Below are 13,797 nucleotides of genomic sequence, written 5' to 3'. Positions count from 1 at the left end.
TACATATGATAAAAGATTTATGAATAGAAGGATTACTCAGTAAATGGTGCTGAGAAAATTATTTAACTTTTGTGAAAAATAAAATTAGGCTTTCGTCTCATGACCTATATCATATATACTGATCTAATATATATTGATTAAAGCACAGGTTTTCAAGCTGTGTTCCATGAACCTCCATATGGTTTCATGAAGCCTGGTTCATCAAAAACAAAGCTACAAGTTAACCCCATCCATCTTTTCTGATTCACATTCAAGATTAGCACAAGATTTCTTTCTTTTTTTTCTTTTAGAGGAGGTTCTACCATTTTAAACATAAAATGTTTAAAATTCACCAAAGTGGGTTTTTACATGGTTAAAAAGACACATGCAGTTTTTGAGAGTTTGATGAAATGGAAGAACTCAGAAAAAATACCTAGGAATTTGACCACATTAAAAAAATTTAAACTATAGGTTAAGAACATACGGAAGTCAAGACAACAACAGGGAAAATATTTGCCCTGATTAGGATAGTTACGAACTTTTATAAGTTAATGCAAGAGATGGACACCTAGTTTAAAAAATGGCAAAGGACGTCAACAGATTAAAGCAATGAAAATACCACTATCATTAACAAAAATTGTAATAGCTATTTTCAGTGAGAGTACAGAATGATTGATACTTATACACTACCTTTGTTGAGGGTAAATTGATATGCTTTGGAAAAGCTATTTGGCCAATTATAAGCCTTAAAATTGTTATTACTCTTTGTCCTATAGTGATTTCATATCTAGATGTATATCCTGTGGAAATAGAGTTACACTCTATTAGGGTACTTCATTTTTTTTTTTTAAACATCTTTAATGGAGTATAATTGCTTTACATTGTTGTTATTAGGGTAGTTCTATTTGCAAAGAACAGAGATCCACTTAAGTTATTTCATATAAAAACTGAGTTATATAACATTATGTTTTAAAATCTCACCAAAAAAGAAAAAGAAAACACAAGGACGGAAGCTTCAATATGAGAATTTGCTGTAGAAAGCCATTAGACAAGGAGGCTACTCTTTCAAGAACTTTTGTTTCTCTTTGGTTATCCTCTCCTCCCTACAAATTGACCTCCTGTTTACTCACTCTGTGCATGCTTATAATTGCCACCACATCCTTGAATATATTTTTTTCAATTTTATTGCCCACCACTAACTTGTAACTTCTGGGTCTCTGTTTAGATTTCTGAGTAGGGGAAGATGATTGGCTCAACTTATAATTACTACCTCCTGACAAGTCTTTGAGGCCAGGCCAAACTATAGGCTACTGGTAAGCCTTTGGATTGGCTAGCTTTGTATCAGATGTTCACTCTGGTGCTTTCAGACATGCCCAGGGATGAAGTGAAAAGGCATATAACATGGTTGTAAGGGCTGACGTTCAAATAGGTTTCTCCAGAAAGTGGTGGGTCTGGGCCAAGCATTCTGAACCACATTAGAACACATACACAGATAAATGTTCAAGATATTTATTGAAATATTTTTATGCTGCCCTCCCCCCTAAATAGGGAAAAGGTCATATAAATTATGGTTCATCTACATGATGTAATATTATGCAGTCATTAAAACTCATATTTTCCAAGAATGTTATAATAAGGATATACTTACGGTGTTAAAAGTACAAGATATAGAACTCTACGTGGGGTAAGATTCTATTTATATTTATACAGATATTTCCATGGGGAAAACATTGGATATATACAAAAATGTTATTAGTGGGTTTCTTTGAGAGGATCTTTGGTTATCTTTATGTTCTTCATGCTTTTCTGTATTTTTAATATTTTTATTGGTGTCTTTTTTTCAAAAAAAAAATAAAAACTTTTTACATACAACTTATTTAAAATGTTAATGATTACATGACATTCCATTGTGTGGCTGTACCATAGTATTTATCGCTATATTATCAGGTATTTAGACTGTTTTAATTTTTATATCATGAATTGAACTGCCATAAGTATACTTATGTATGATGTTTTCAATTATTTTAGGTAATTTTTATAATGATTTCCTATATTCAGTTATTGGGTTAAAAGATAGGAGGCAGAAGGTATAATTTGTGCAGAGAAATGGAATAATGAAATTACATGATGTATACAACCAGCTACAAGTAATGTCAAAGTACCTGACAACAATGTCAAAGCCAAGTACTTGACATTGTTGGATTATAAAGTATAAAAGCGAAAGGTGAGGTTAGAGGATGGCCAGATCATGAAGGACTTTTTGTGCCAAGCTAAAAAATTTCTATTGGTCATGGAGAGACATTAAAGAATCTTAAACAAAGGAACAACAGTATGTCATTTGGAAAAGACTTCAACAACAGTGACTGGATATCCAAAGACTGGATATTTTGTAGAGTGAGGGGAAGAGAAGGAGCAAGAATGGAGGTAATGAGGCCATACAGTAGTCAAGACAACGAGGTGGTGTCAATGAGTTTTGATAGTAGGAGGCAGTTTCCTTTTTTTTTTGTTTTAATTATTTATTTGGTTGCGCTGGGTCTTAGTTGTGGCAGGCGGACTCCTTAGTTGTGGCTCATGGGCTCCTCGGCTGCAGCATGTGGGCTCCTTAGTTGTGGCATGTGAACTCTTAGTTGCGGCATGCATGTGGGATCTAGTTTCCTGACCAGGGATCGAACCCAGGCCCCCTGCACTGGGAGCACAGAGTCTCATCCACTACGCCACCAGGGAAGTCCTCAGTTTGCTTTTTTAATTGTTGGATTTATTTTTCACTTCATCAGTGTGCCCACTAGAGTAAAACTGGAAAACACAGTCACTAAAAAAAATGAGTTTAAAGATAGTATAAAAAGCCATTAGAAAATTATAAGAGACGTGGTCTAACTTTAAATTTTAACAGGGTCACTGTGAATGCTGTGTTAAGAATTAACTGAAGGTAGCGGCTACAGCCAAAGCAGAAATTCCAATTAGAAAGTATTTTAGTGATGCCTAAGAAAGATAAGGTGTTAACATAATGTTAGCAGTGGAGGCAAGAGAAATAATCAAATTTTGGATATACTTTGAGTATGATGAATATATCAGAAGGCGGTTTTAAACTTGGACTTTAGATGGAATTTCAATAGGTAAAAAGGCCAAAATAGTTTACAGACAGGAGGAATTGCTTATAAAAACGTGTAGTTGAGTACATCGTCTTTTAGGGACAGTGAAATCAGTCTGTCCAGATTAACGACTTCATGTTGGGGTTTGAGCTACTCCTAAACGTCTAGGTTTTTTTCATCTGGATAATATAAAGCTCAAATTGTGCCATGGGGATAGTTAAGCCCAACCTTGGGGAAGAGTCAGGGGAGGCATTCCAGAGAGTGGTTTTAATTTTTGTCCCGAATAAACTGAAATAACTTGACAGGGGATGGGGCAGGGAGGTTGGTAAGTGTTTCAAGCAGAGTGAGCAAAATACGCAGTCTTAAGAATAAGAGTTTAGTGGTTAAGAACCAGGCTGCCTGAGCTCAGATCAGTTTTTATGAAAACAGGGTGTATTTCTACCTAATGTCAACGAACTTTTATAATCAATCACTGGGTCAGGGTGAACTGGGAGTCTTGTCATCAGCAATCCTATGTAGGCCAAGTTATCAGAGTCAGGCAGATCCTGTCAGGAATGCCTACCAAATTAACTGACTAAATCCTAATATCTACTGAATACTGTATACTAGGCTATACAGAGGCTGAAAAACTATGTGATCCAGTAAAAAAGGTAACACTATGGTATGTTTTTGTTCATCTTCTTAGGTTCTACAACTTAGAATACAGACCACCCTGAGTCATGTGTACAGGTGTCTTTCACCAAATATTAAAATTAATTGGCAAATGATTTAGAACTTTAACATTCTTTGAAAAGGTTTCCTAGTGAACAGTGAAAGGCACAGTAGCTTAAGTAACTGAAGAATTGCTGGCATTTGATCCAAGATCTACCTTTTATTGATGATACGGAATTGGGATAATCATTTGACCTCTCTGAGCTTAAGTATGCTTAGCTGTAAATTAAAAGGGTTGAGATAACAAGAGTCCTAAGGTCTCTTGTGAACTTATATCTCTAGAATGGTGCATACTACATAGTAAACTATTGATTTTCACAGGACACTGTTGCCGGACATCTTCTCAAAAGTTTAACGTCATTTTAATTTCACAATCACGTCAAGAAAGGTCCTACTAAGTGCACTCTACAGTCAAGAAAAATCGTGGCTTGGAAAGGCTCACGATTAGCCCGAGGAAACCAAGTGGTGAGACTCAGCTGGAAATATCACCAAGTCTCCAGGCACCAAATGGCAAGTCTGTTTCATAGTACTGGAGACTAGAGGTCACCAGACACTTCTAATAGCAATTGAAGAGAAGCCCAAAGGACAGAACAGTTACCCAGTTTTCATGGGAAAATGTGTGGATTCCGGGATCCGCAAAGAGTACATGAGCGACCTGGCCAGGAAAGCCCCACTGCTCCAGAGCAGGAGGACTAATGCAGCTGCGGACTGTGCTGGCGCCAAACCGCTCCACCGGGGCCGCAAGGGGTGGTGCCTCCCGGCGGGATACGTCCCGAGGCTGCAGTGGCTAGACTGTTTCTTAGGCGAGGACTCAAGTATCCTTACTGCCTTGGCAAGCAGTCCGAGCCTTCAGGCCTGCGCAACTCTCAGACTGGAGGGACTCCTGAGGGCAAGCAGAGGTTTAGCTTGATTTCTTATTTTTGTTGATAGGCTGAAGCTACCAATTGCACACGCTCTTAGTGAAGATCTCTTACGGCTCATACGGAACTCCTCCTGCTCGCGCTGTAGCAGCGAGCTCAGACCACTCCGGGCTGAGCTGGGCCGACTTTATTCTGGGAGCTGGTGCGAATGGTTTGGGATCCGCCTAATTTCTGGAGGGGGTGGGGGTCCGGGCTGGTTTACAGTGCTCTATTCTAGAGAAGCTGACCTCTTCAGACTACAAAAGTGACAGTCCCTACACTCCACCGGCCGTCTTCCCACCATTCTGCCCTTCCCTAGGGGAAGAGAACAGAAAAGGAGGGATGGAGCCCTTCACAGCTAGGACTCAGGTCAGTAAGCGTTTCTTCTCCATCCGGAAACGCAGTTTCAGAGTCATTTCGGAGATCTTGTCCCCACGCTGGAGGCTTAAACATTGTCAAATCTGGTCTCTGGAATCCTGTGCTTTCACATCATTTCTATAGTACCTTCTATATAGGTATTAGGAGTTCCTGGCGTGTCTCTGACTTCTAGCACAGTGTTGACACACTATTAAATGTTTAAGGGATGGATACTGTTGAAGAGACAGTATCATCATAACTTCACATCTTCAAATGATTTCAAGTCCATTGAGAGAAAAAAATTTAGAATTTTGGGGTTTAGGAATAAAGAATTCATTAAAATTTTTACATGTGTCCCATACAGAAGTAGTATTCCCAGTTGCTTTTTTTTTCTTTATTTTTTTGACTGTGTTGGGTCTTCATTGCTGCACGTGGGCTTCTCATTGTGGTGGCTTCTCTTGCTGCAGAGCATGGGCTCTAGGAGCGTGGGCTCAGTAGTTGTGGCACGTGGGCTTAGTGGCTCCGCGGCACGTGGGATCTTCCAGAGCAGGGATCGAACCCGTGTCCCCTGCATTGGCAGGCGGATTCTCAACCACTGCGCCACCAGGGAAGCCTTCCAGTTGCTTTTATATGAAAACTGAGTCACAGGAAGAGAAACCTGATTGAAAAATTCCCTTCCTCTTTAAACTAGTACTCTCTTTACATTCATAATGCAATTGACAAGAAATAAAACTTTAAAACAGCATCAAGCAAGTCACTGTGCAGGTAGTCCTCATGTCAGCCTTCTCTCCCACTTTTGTGTTATCCACTAAATAGTGAACATGAAGGAATTATTTTAGGATCAAAGAGCCAAACAGATAGTAGCTGATGCAGAATACTGATTTAGACTTTTTTTTAATTCCAAAAAGTTATACATTTTCATTCAGAAATCAAAACCACTGAGATGTTACCATTTCATACCCATGAAGACACAAAGGAAAATTCCGTTATTCCTGGAAGTTTAATCTTCTAATAGCCTCTTCCTTTTCTTCCCTCAACCCTTTCATCTCCTGTCCTTTTTAATTACTTGGTTTCCTCTATGACGTGCATACAGGCATACCTCACTTAACTGTGCTTCACAAATGATGAGGTTTTTTGTTTGTTTGTTTGCTTTTTACGAATTGAAGGTTTGTGGCAACCCTGCATTGTCAGATGATGGTTAGCATTTTTTAGCAATAAAGTATTTTTAAATTAAGGTATGTATATTGTTTCTTTTAGAAATAATGCAATTGTGCACTTAATAGACTACAGTATAGTGTAAACATGACATTCATATGCACTGCGAAACCAAAAAAAAAAAAAAATTCATGTGACTCGCTTTATTGCATTATTTTCTTTATTGAGGTGGTCTGGAACCAAACCCACAATATCTCCAAGTTATGCCTATATTTTAGTATTAGACCAGATATCTTTGGCTTTATCTTCCAGTGGGCAAAAGGCCCCCTTTGCTTTCCTGCTGTCTTCCACCTGGGCAGATCCCCATCAGTACCCACCTTGAGATTGTCAGGCAACTGGTGAATATGCTCCCAAATGTTAGTTTTTGCTGGATTTTGTTGTTTTAGAAATAACTGCTTTGATCTAGTCAGTATCTGCTATCCTTGGTAAGCCTGCATTCACATGTATAAACACAGACACACACATCCAGATATTTGAGAGTACTAACACAGGCACAGGATTTTTGAATGGATTTTTCTGTAGTTTATATTTTAGCTCTGAATAGGTCTCCAAGAGTTGTTACCTTCCTTTCCTGGTTCAATGATAGATGGGAAAAGTAAAGGCACGCCTCTCTCCTTTTGAAAGAAAATTTCCAACCATTTCATAATTGAAAATATCAATATATTAAAGTAAGTGGTGGGGTAAGGTGGGGTTTATCCCTGTCTAAACGTGAACTGCTCCATCTATGATGAATTCTGGTGCTACAGGTTCTTCCACAGAAAAATAAGTTTGACTCTTAGAAAGCCTGAACACATACAGTTGAGGAATCCTTCATCCCTGGAACTAGAATTTATTGCATTTGATGTTTTGGAGGGTTGATTGTTAATTTCGGAGCCAGGCTATTGCTTCTTTGGTCAATTATTATAGTTATAATGGCTGTGACTTTTGAGCAATTACCATGAGCCAAACACTGCTAAATCACTGAGTGCTAATAATAATGAAAATTATATATTTGCATTTCATTTGCAATTCTTGTACTTCAGTAATAAGTAATATATTATTTCATTTGAGCTGTATAACAATCAAAATGTGGACCAGTTATCCCCCTTCTCAGGTGAGAAATCAGAGTCCCAAGTTAAATAACTGGTTATAGGACAAATTAGTAGCAAATCAGGATTAAAACCTAGAAGTTTGGTTTTCCATATCTCTTAAGACTATATTAGGAGATGAAATGTTTTATAAGAAGCATTGTCATTAAAAAAAGAAAATCAAAATACTAATCCTATGTATTTTTATTTCTCAGAAACTGCTTTTTTAGCCACTAAACTCATTGTCACATATATTTAGTAAGTGATATCTCTTATGATTTTCCTCACTTGCTAGAGTGGTACCTAGTTAATGTCTCTGACAAACAACAGTAGATCCTTCTTTTAAGAAATAATCTATTTCAGTCATTACAACATCAAAATGAAGTAATGAGGGCAAGAGAAATCAACTTGAATATCAAGGAGTCCTTGGAGAAAATTGACAGAGCAGAACTAGTATTGGTAAATTACTAAGTTCAAAGATCACATCTATTAAGGTAATAGTGAACAGATCCCAGTCAGGGCCACTGTTCATAATCCAGTCATAATTTAGTGCAAACAATAGAAATACTTTTTTTTATTCAAAGAAATACACAAACTTGAAAAAAGTACTGGTGTGTGTTAGTGGGGTCACCAGTACAGAGCCAGTATAAACAACACCTTCAAGAAGTTTGGCTGGCCTGGAGGTGATGTATTAATTAACTAGATGGAGGGAATCCTTTCACAATGTATACGTATCAAATCACCAGGATGTACACTTTAAGCAACTCACAGTTTTATCTGACTTCAGATTTAGAGATGATTTTTTAGATTTGACACCAGAAGCAAAGGCAGCAAAAGCAAAAATAAGTGAGACTACATCAAACTGAAAAGTTTCTGCCCAGCAAAAGAAACCATCAACAAAATGAAAAGGCAACCTACCAAATGGGAGAAAATATTTGCAAACAGTATATCTGGTAAGGGGTTAATATCCAAAATATATAAACACAACTCAATAGCAAAAACAGACAATCTAATTAAAAAATAGGCAGAGGATTGGAGTAGACGTTTTTACAAAGACAAAAGGTACATGAAAAGGAGCTTTACATCACTAATCATCAGGGAGATGCAAATCAAAACCACAGTAAGATATCACCTCACATCTATTAGAATGGCTATCAAAAAGATAAGAAATAATATGTATTAGCAAGGATGTGGAGAAAAGGAAGCCCTTGTGCACTGTTGGTGGGAATGTAAATTGGTGCAGCCATTATGGAAAAGAGTATGGAGGTTCTTAAAAAAATTATAAATAGAACTACTGTATGATCCAGCAATTCCATTTCTGGGTATTTATCCTAAAAAAATGAAAACACTAAATTGGAAAGATATCTGCACTCCCATGTTCACAGCAGCATTAATTACAATAGCCAAGACATGGAAGCAACCTAAGTGTCCACTGATGCATAAATGGATAAAGAAGATGCAGTATGTGTATTTATACACAATGGAATATTATTCAGCCATAAAAAAGAAGGAAATCTTGCCATCTGCAATAACACAGATGGATCTTGAGGGTATTATGCTAAGTGAAATAAGTTAGACAGAGAAAGACAAATACTGTATGATCTCACTTATATGTAGAATCTTAAACACCCCCCCCAAAAAAGAAAACAAACTCATAGATACAGAGAACAGATTGGTGGTTGTCAAGAGTGAGGGGGGGGATGAAATGGGTGAATGTGGTTAACAGGCACAAACTTCCAGTTATAACATAAGTAAGTCTTGGGGATGCAATGTACAGTATGGAGACTATAGTTAATAATACTGTATTGTATATTTCAAAGTTGCTGAGAGTAAATTTTAAATGTTCTCATCACAAGAAAAAAAATTTGTAACGTGTGGTGATGGATGTTAACTAGATTTCTTGTAATCACAATATATACAAATATTGAATCATTATGTTGTATACCTGAAACTAATGTTATATGTCAATTGTATCTCAAAAACAAACAAACAAAAACACTTCTACTTATGCTATAGATAACCTAATTGGGTATAGAAGCTAGTCCAAGGAGAGCTGGACTCCCAAGGATGTGAATCATAGATATATTCAGGAAGACTAAGGTCCACTAAAAGTCCCTCATCAGGTCATTTTGGATCCTGTATCAGACATCTTCCATTTGCCTTTCTAAATCCACTCCTAACCTTCTCCAACATTGGAAGGCTGGCCTAAATGGACTATATCAATAGGCTCCCAAGCCCTCTGGCTTTGACTAGGTTTGGCCAATGGGAAGCCCTGACAGACTGGCGGGTTAGTTTTGACTGGCTGCTCTTCTAGACTTGAAGTCACAGCTCTTACCAAAGTGCCTTCTTTACATGACTTTCTCCTTCCAGTTTCTGGAGATGGCTCCTTCCTCTTCCTCTTGCCTCTTCGGGCCTAGGAATAAAACACCCCCTTGTTACTACCACTGGAATACTTCCCTATTTCTTGTGGTTTCCCTAAACTCTGCCCACACCTCTTTAAATAGTCCCAGATTGTTAAACTATCATCAAATTATTTTAAAATTAGAACCTGTTTCCTGCTGGGACCCAGACTGAAATACTTATTGGGACCAAAGTGGTCCTAGAAAACAGATCCTCTAAATGGGATTCAGGATTGGGTTACTGGGAGCAGCACAGAGATAACCTCCTTGCTGGGGGAAAAAATTAATTTTAGGGTATAGAGATTTCTCAAATTATCACTAGTGGCAGAATTGAAGAAAAGTGCAGGTAGAGGGCAAGGTGTTGAGGGATCAAGTGGCTATGACATTCAGTTGCTATGATGAAAATAATGATTTAAAAAATTTGGAGCCATCTAGCTTCTCTGTCACCTTCGAGAATAAACATAGAGAACAAGAGTAACCAAGAGCTGTGAGCATAAAATTAAGAAACAGAAGAGGATCACCAAAAGGTCCCTATGGCAGTTTTGAAGTAGTTCCTCATTTTCAACGGCTGGGAGACCTTCAAGATGGCGGAGGAGTAAGACATGGAGATCACCTTCCTCCCCACAACTACATCAGAAATACATCTACATGTGGAACAACTCCTAGAGAACACCTACTGAACGCTGGCAGAAGACCTCAGACTTCTCAAAAGGCAAGAAACTCCCCACGTACCTGGATAGGGCAAAAGAAAAAAGAAAAAACAGAGACAAAAGAATAGGGATGGGACCTGCCCCTCTGGGAGGGAGCTGTGAAGGAGGAAAAGTTTCCACACACTAGGAAGCCCCATCACTGGCAGAGACGGGGGGTGGGCGGGGGAGGAAGCTTTGGAGCCACGGAGGAGAGCGCAGCAACAGGGGTGCAGAGGGCAAAGCGGAGAGATTCCCACACAGAGGATCGGTGCCGACCAGCACTCACCAGCCCGAGAGGCTTGGCTGCTCACCCGCCAGGGCGGGCGGGGGCTGGGAGCTGAGGCTCCGGCTTTGGAGGTCGGATCCCAGGGAGAGGACCGGGGTTGGCTGCGTGAACACATCCTGAAGGGGGCTAGTGCGCCACAGCTAGCCGGGAGGGAGTCCGGGAAAAAGTCTGGAGCTGCTGAAGAGGCAAGAGACCATTGTTTCGGGGTGCGCAAGGAGAGGGGATTCAGAGCACCACCTAAACGAGCTCCAGAGACGGGCGTGAGCCGTGGCTATCAGCGTGGACCCCAGAGATGGGCATGAGACACTAAGGCTACTGCTGCCGCCACCAAGAAGCCTGTGTGCCAGCACAGGTCACTATCCACACCTCCCCTCCCGGGAGACTGTGCAGCCCGCCACTGCCAGGGTCCCGTGATCCAGGGATAACTTCCCCGGGAGAACGCACGGCATGCATCAGGCTGGTGCAACGTCACGCCGGCCTCTGCCACCGCAGGCTCGCCCCCCATCCGTACCCCTCCCTCCCCCCGGCCTGAGTGAGCCAGAGCCCCCGAATCAGCTGCTCCTTTAACCATGTCCTGTCTGAGCGAAGAACCGACGCCCTCAGGTGACCTACACACAGAGGCAGGGCCAAATCCAGAGCTGAACCCCAGGAGCTGTGTGAACAAAGAAGAGAAAGGGAAATCTCTCCCAGCAGCCTCAGGAGCAGCAGTTTAAATCTTCACAATCAACATGATGTAGCCTGCATCTGTGGAATACCTGAATAGACAATGAATCATCCCAAAATTGAGGCGGTGGACTTTGGGAGCAACTGTAGACTTGGGGTTTGCTTTCTGCATCTAATTGGTTTCTGGTTTTATGTTTATCTTAGTTTAGTATTTAGAGTTTATTATCATTGGTAGATGTTTATTGATTTGGTTGCTCTCTTCCTTTTTTGTATATTTTTTCCTTTTTCTCTTTTTGTGAGTGTGTATGTGTATGCTTCTTTGTGTGATTCTGTCTGTATAGCTTTGCTTTTACCATTTGTCCTAGGGTTCTGTCTGTCCGTTTTTTTGTTGTCATTTTTTTGGTTTTTTTAGTATAGTTTTTAGCGCTTGTTATCAACGGCTGCAAGGCAAATATGGCTAAGGACCAAATCACACTCCGACTGAAATGGTTGCAAAATTGCAGCACTAATTAAATTCATAACCTGGTCAGAGATATGGTAAGAGAACTGATGAAGAGCAATGGATAGGCATTTGGGTAGACACCAGTGAGGCTAAGAACACGGCCACCCCATTCCTCTGAACCTCTCTTGTCAATAACAACAATATCCCTTATCTGCTTATCTGAGGGTGTCAGACCTCCACTCCATTCAAGTTTACTCTTGATTACATCTGGAGCATTTGCCTCACAAACTGATACCACATCTCTTCAGTGCTCTTCCCCACCAATGTCAGTGGCTCCAGGCCCATAATGAGACTTAGATCCCAACTTAACCCTGATAGAAAAAAATGCAAGCATTCCCTGCTCCTAGAGGAGATACCTATTAGTACTGTACGAATTACAATACCTCAGTAATTACATTAGCAAGAGCCGGGAGAGAAAATGTGGGAGTCTATGATGGACCAAATGTAAGTTACATTTGGGCTGAATTCATCGTCATGGGTGCAAACATCTGGAACCTGGAGTTTAACATGTTGCTTTAAACATCTGAAAGAGCAACCTATTCTGTTAAACTGGGTAATTAAAACCTGGAATCAAACTTGACCTACTTCTAATAACATAACTTCTCGAATACCATAGAGAATAGTGTTCAGAGGTGCAGGGTGATGGAATATTGGAAAGGATTTATTATTACTCTCTTCTCCAGAGTTAAGGGATGTTTTGAAAAAGGAGCAAAGACATTCTTGAAGAGCTTTGCTGTGTCTGTTCTGTGTAGGCTAGAGATGACGGTGAAAATTGCTGCAATGGAAATGGGTTTCTTGATCTTAACGGTAATCATATAACTCAAAAGTGGCAGATGCCAGATGGTGGGCATGTGTTAGAGACAAAGGGTCATAATTACTGCAATAAGTTACAGGAGGGTAGGAATTAACAGTGTTTTGATCCAGAGGAATCTGTGCCAATAACAACTTGACCACAGCTTCCTAAATATGAAACAGATGGACAAATAATTTAAGTGCTTAATGATATACTTAAGTATATGTAAGAGAGCCTGGGTGATGTGCTTGCCTTGTCCCTAGCTCATCTCTTTTTTTAAAATTTAATTTTAATTTATTTTTGGCTGCATTGGGTCTTCGTTGCATGTGGGCTTTCTCTAGTTGCAGTTAGCGGGGGCTACTCTTCGTTGCGGTGCACGGGCTTCTCATTTTGGTGGCTTCTCTTGTTGCGGAGCACGGGCTCTAGGTGCGTGGGCTTCAGTAGTTGTGGCACGTGGGCTCAGTAGATGCAGCACACGGGCTCAGTAGTGGTGGCTTGCAGGCTCTAGAGTGCAGGCTCAGTAGCAGCACATGGGCCCTAGAGCGTGTGGGCTTCAGTAGTTGTGGTGCACAGGCTTAGTTGCTCCGCGGCATGTGGGATCTTCCCGGACCAGAGATTGAACCCGTGTCCCCTGCATTAGCAGGTGGATTCTTAACCACTGCGCCACCAGGGAAGCCCCACCCCTAGCTCATCTCTGACCTAGTTCCTCAGTGATTGTTGTTGCTGCTGCTGTTGCTGAGTCTGGTGGTTCTCGAGTCATACTTGTTCTTTTTTGCTATCTCAGGTTGAGCTCTGCAATTACTCCCTTGCTTTGTAGGCTGGATGCCTGGTCCTTTCTGCAACTTTCTTGCACTTTCCTATTGTAGACTGTGCATCCCGTGCTGCCCTCTGGGGAAACACATGCATTCTTGAGGTTCCTGAATCCTTAACTCCTGATCTGTTCCCTTCTGTGTACTGACTTTTTAAAGGCTCTTCATACACGTCGAATCAGCTCTCCAAAAAGGTAGTAATTATTTACACTCCTGTTAGTGGTTATGAGTTGCCATTTTGACAGTCCTGCTTTAATATTCCTTTCATATGTTATTAGCCCCAAGTGTTATGTTTTTATTATTGGTGAAGATAGTATTTTCCCCCATGTTTATTGGTTA

The sequence above is a fragment of the Eschrichtius robustus genome, chromosome 11 (assembly GCF_028021215.1).
Source record: "Eschrichtius robustus isolate mEscRob2 chromosome 11, mEscRob2.pri, whole genome shotgun sequence".
Classification (NCBI taxonomy): Eukaryota; Metazoa; Chordata; class Mammalia; order Artiodactyla; family Eschrichtiidae; genus Eschrichtius; species Eschrichtius robustus.
Note: the sequence above shows the minus strand (reverse complement) of the source record.